Raw genomic sequence first — 6,000 nt, forward strand, 5'->3', positions numbered from 1 at the left:
CCCTGCTTTTTCTTGCCCAGTTACTACTTTGCTTTCATCAGCTGAAGTGTTTGAGACCTCTCAGAGGCTCACTGCTGCATGCACCTGTCAGCTCTCTAAACTGTCATTGTTTTGACATATTCTAAGAGAGACTTTATGTGGGCATCTGGATAAATATAATTCTTTCCACACCTCTGGGAAAATGGGAGTCTTCTTTGGGCCATCTGTGGGAAATGAAGGGTGCATGGGTTTTCAAGCAGAAGAGGAGTGTATGTGTAAAGAACAGTGCTGCAGGAAGTGGGAAGGCTAGAAACTATTCTTCCAGTGGCACTAGAAGTACACACATTTATGCATACAATCAGTTTGCAGGAACATTAAATTATTCACTGCATTATTTTTTATGTGAAACTTCTGTGTTACATATTATGCTCTATATTCCTGAAAGTAGTTTATGATAGGACAAGAATTACTTTAGGCAAACACTCAGCAGGAAAAGCAGAAAACATACCATTGTTTCAGATCTTGATTATGCAGATTGGCTTCTCTAGTAAGGAAATTAACTCTATGCCACAGCTGTGGGGACTAAAATTACAGAACAATCGATATTCTGAAAACTTTGAAAATCTGCCAAAGGAGAAAATTACACGATTGAACAACAGCTTTTATAGAATCAAAGTTAAATATTTCACTAATGAATTTGTTCAGTGTTCTGTTTAAAAATTTAGTCATTGACTTTTGTGATATACCCAACAATTTGTCCAACCACATATTGTTTAGAAATTCCTGTTAAAAACAAAAAAAACCCAAAAAGTCATTCTTCACTTTCTAGACCTAGCACACAAAGCCAATTTCTTACTGCATAATTTAAAATGTTGTTTTAAATTCTTTCCTCATCATTTTGAGTTCTATAATACATTATTTTCTGGAAAAAAAAAAAAAAAAACAAACAAAAAACAAAACAAAAACAAAAAACCCCAAAAAGATAACAAACACAAGACCAGGCACAAGGAGGAAAGAGAGGAACTTTAGCAAAAAGTAGAACCAAAAGTGTAAAAACTACTTTGAAAATTTTTGAAGTATTTGGAATCCTTACAGATTCCATCTCTTATAAAAATGACTGTTACTAATAGCCCCAGGATTTTACCTTGGTATGGTAAGAAATTCCTATGCTTCAAATCCTTGAAAAGGATGGCAGCAAGATGGGATGACTAATGGTGAGCAGTTAGAGCAGAGCAGGCAGATGAAAAGCAGCCTGTAAGCCCATCCCCTGGGGACTGAGCAATCACCAACAACCCAGAAGATACAGAGACACAACTTGATAAAGAGTTTCGGTAAACTGGCTTCCAGATATCAAATCTGCTGATATGCTGGGTATGATTCACACCCATTATACTTAAATTATTCTGAGCCCCTCCAAACTGCAGTCTCAAATGTCATTTCTGTCAGCTTGGTCACTCATTTTTAGCATTATTCCTTCCGTTCCTCCGAGCCCAACAACACAAAGAAATGAATGTGCTGCATCCTGAGCATTCAGGTTACAAAAGTAACTGACGCCAGCAAGGTCAGTCACAGAAATTCACTGCAAGATTGCTTTGAAAGAGACTCATGCTAAAGATTCGATAGCTAGATAATCACCTTGTGCCGATTAAGGGAAAAGAGAGGAAATAATTATTTTGTTTTCTATCACCACTTCTCTCTTATTTGTGGGAGGAAGATAGGAAGTTTTTGCTGTTCACAGTAGCACAGAAATTAAGCAAAAATAGTGTTATGTTTTATAAAGTAGAGCAGTTGTCAACTCATATCATTTATTCATTCATTACTGCAGCTACCATAACCAGAAACCAGCAATATACAATCTAGGACAGCTGTGCTCTCCTTGCTGCTAATACTACAGGCAGTGCCTCATACCATAAACCCATCATTCATTACAGGGAACAACTGACAGATTCTTCCCCTAAGGAGGCCAAGATTACTTAAATCTGAAATGCCATACCCTGTCAACATAGGTGTACAAGAGAGAAGCTCATTTACTGGCAGGCTGGGTAATACATAAAAATAGTCACTACCCAAAGTTGATAATCAGTTAAAAAAACAAACATCAAAAACAACAAACAAGGTTTGGTGCTCAGTTGATAAAAAATTTAATAACAATTCTCCATTTGTTTCATGAAGGCTATGCTATTTAAGTCCAGAAGATAAATTGCCTTGTGCATAGCTTGCAGACCATTTAGCATGTGGGCTCTACAGCCACAGAAAAGCATTTGTAGGAGGCTCTTGCTGTGCTGTTGCCAGTCTCTCCTCCAGTGATTGAAACACAGCACTTGGCACAGAGATGCAGGGAGGCAGGAGGTCCAACATACAGCAAGCATCTGGAATGACTGACTTCCGCTGTACAGGGGTTTCACCTACCACTGAACTCAGACTAATTATGTACATTTATTTTTCATACTAACAGATCCCTTCTGCATTGAACCTTTCAAGTGTTGGTGTCAAGCGCATCATTTAAGACAGAATTTGCTGAAAGGCAAGCAGGTTTATTTTATAATGCCCCTCTGTACAATGGAGAAATGAGGCTGGAACTGGAAATACTTGCAGTACAGTACACCGCATTTCTTCCTCATTCAAGTGCTTTTTTTTTTACCCCTCTTTTTCCCCACTCAGATAAATATAAAAAATTTACAGGAGACCTGTTTAGTTACTTGCACTTTGTCCATTTTAAGTCAAAGCAGAAAAACACTTGCTGACCCAGACATATAAATTACACCATTATCTAATGAACTGTTGCAGAACTCATTTGAATGTAGCTGACTTTGTGAGGAGCATGAATCTTCCAGTCATTTAGACAAGAGTTGTTCAGGATAGACAATATTAATTTAGGAATGAGTCATTATGTTCAGTACCAGTCTGATGGTACTGAACTAATGATTTGATTCAAATTAATTTAAATCACTGGGGAGAAAAAAAATACTAAAATTACACATATAGAAGAATATCAAAACAATCTTTCCCAAGATCCAAAGCATTTATGAGCTGTCATTGCTAGGCTGAAATTTCCTTTTTCACATCACAGTGTATGTGCACAATCTTGCTCAAGTGCAATGGTGCAGAATTCATTGGCTAGAGCATCCCCATAGCTCCTCTGAGACAGAGAGGTCTGGGGTTCAGAGAGCTTTAAAGCTGTATAGAGAAAGATTTCTGCCACTCCCTGATGCAGGTGATATTTCAGAGTAGGCAAAAAGAAGGAAGGGACTGACAGAGAGTCAAATATCTAGCTGAGCCCTGATATTAGAGAAGGGAGGATTGAAGGTAATAAAAAAGGATGAGAAGTTGCTTTGGTTGTTGGGGTTTTTTTGGGTTGGTTTTTTTTTTTTTTTTGGCTAACACGACAGAGAATTTCTTTTAACATTTCACTACAGAAACATGATAGCCTTGGATTGTCTTCACATCCATCAGGCCAAACAGAGCTGGAATTTGCTACTCAGATATATTCGCTCCATTTACCCATTTGTGGAGAACTCATAAGGAAGCCTGAAAGTGAGGTAAAACTTTCCATGCTTGAAAGCTGAACTAAAATCAGCAGATTATTTATTTCCAGAGGTAGTGGGTAAAAGGAAAGAAAGTGCTGGGTTATACTCCTTTGTAATGTTTTCTTCACTGCATCTTCCCCTGTGGTGTTAGGGCAAAGTCAGCTGTGTATTGGCATCCAGCAAACCAGGGAGCAGAGCAGAATCAAAGCAGTGCATTGAGTTTATACAACTTTCTGGGCAAAGGTTGATCTAACCCTTCTGAAACAACTACAAGGAGCCATGTCATGGGATGCTCACCTATAGCAAATGTTCAGTAACACAGCCTATTTTTGAGAAGCTTTTAGCCTAAGCTGCTGAAGAACACATTATTTTCCTCTCCTTCAGAATACCTTGAGAAAGGATTACTTCTCTGTTTAGCTCTTAAGAGATCATTGATAATAATTTTGATGGAGGTGCAACAGGGAAATTCTTTACGGTTCTGCTTTTGCAAATTATAAAGGAGCCTTTAATTACAAGCTTGCTCACTTGCATTTTAACTACAGGTTTAAATTAACTCAGTGAACTTTGCATGCTGAGCCCCATGGACTGCCACACACCTGGATTCTTGAGTGACTGGTGACCTGTTGATAGAAGAGATAAAGCCATTGGTCCCCATGCAATAGCAAACTGGACTCAAACCCCAAAATCATAAAATTAGGGGACTAAAATGACCTGTAGTTATATAAACTGGACTGTAGAAAGCAACACAGGATTTTGATCAACAGATTTGTTTTTGTTGCTGATTCTGTCAACTAGTTGGGGAGTGAGGGCAGTTACTAACTCAGTCACTTTCCTGCATCTCTGCTTCTCTCTGCGCAAACTGGATTCATGATATTAACTTATTTTGCAAAACACTGATAAGAAATGCCATGTAAAATCTTCTGTGGCTACATGTAAGGAAGAGACATAATTTAAGATTAGCCCACATTCAAGATAACTGGTGGCCAAATACAGTATGTTAACAAAAGTCTCCAAAGATAAACATCCACAAAATAAACTTACTGCAGCATATATTCCCCTACAAAAAGCTGACTTTGAAATGCTTGCTTACACTTCACTGACTGCACTGGCTCCTTCACTTGGGAAATTTGATTTTTGACACTAGCTCCTCTGCACGACTTTCAAGCCTTCAGGTTCCTCCTTTGCTGCAAGCTGGCCATCACATCCAGCCTTAGCTTGTGTGTCGCAGACATCTTTTATGAAAAATCCTTTCCTTAGGATTTTTCCTCCTGAGAAGCTGAGAGGCCTCAGGAACAAAATGTAAACATTGATTATCTGCTGCTGTGGAATGCAACAGGTGGATCTTTGATTGGCCCATGTTGCTTATTTGTAATTAATGGCCAAACACAGCCCAGCTGGCTTGGACAGAGAGCCGAGCCACAAACCTTTGTTATCATTCTTTGTTATTCTATTCTTAGCTAGCCTTCTGATTAAATCCTTTCTTCTATTCTTTTAGTATAGTTTTAATGTAATATATATCATAAAATAATAAATCAAGCCTTCTGAAACATGGAGTCAGATCCTCGTCTCTTCCCTCATCCAAGAACCCCCGTGAACACCATCACACTTGTGCAATGTGCAAACGGCCTGCACGCCTCACTGTGCTCACTGGCGCTTCACAGCTCTGATTGCAACCATTTCCCAGGAAAAGAAGAACTGCTTAAGCCTGAAACTCTGGGTCTGTCCACCTCCTCAGAAAAAAATGCTGCTGCACAAATACTGTCAGTGTATGATCCACAGCAGTCAGTGCAAGAGATTTCATAACCATCTGACTTTTGTTTTCAGTAGCCCATATCCAATTCATTAGAAGAAGCTGGTAAATGTCAGCTCTACAAACAGGACAAAAAAAATGATTCAGTCTTCTCTATATAATCTGTCTAATAAATTCAATAGGTGTCACTTTTGTGGAAGGGTCTATATACCTCAGCAGTAATTTGTCACCATGAAACAGTTTCAGGGCGTTTCACAGTTGTGTGTCAATGTTCATTTCAGGCCTTATCTTCAATGAACATTTCTTGCTAAGAGCAATTAATTCCTTGCATCTGTCACTATAGGAACAAAGAAAATGCACTTTATGCAGAAGGCCCATTATTCAGTACATTAGGCACTGATATGACAGTTCTCCTCATCCCACAGTCACATACAACAATAAGTCACCTTACTTATCACTAAAATTTTCAAAATTTCATATTATGAGGATATGTATTTTCTTTCTTTCTTAAATTTTATTTTTGGTATATTAAAAAAATCAAATATTATAACCCTAATTAAATAAAACAAAAATTCACAACCCCAAAACAAAAAAAAGTCCCACTCCTTCAGTAAATGCTGTATCAGCATTTAAATTCAGGCAAATTTGAAATGAAATAGTGAGATAAAATAAATAAATAAATAAAAGCACATAAGGGGAGAAAACTTCTAAACTACATTGAAGTGTACTGGAAATTATTTGAAA

This window comes from Camarhynchus parvulus, chromosome 2 (genome assembly GCF_901933205.1).
Source record: "Camarhynchus parvulus chromosome 2, STF_HiC, whole genome shotgun sequence".
Lineage (NCBI taxonomy): Eukaryota > Metazoa > Chordata > Aves > Passeriformes > Thraupidae > Camarhynchus > Camarhynchus parvulus.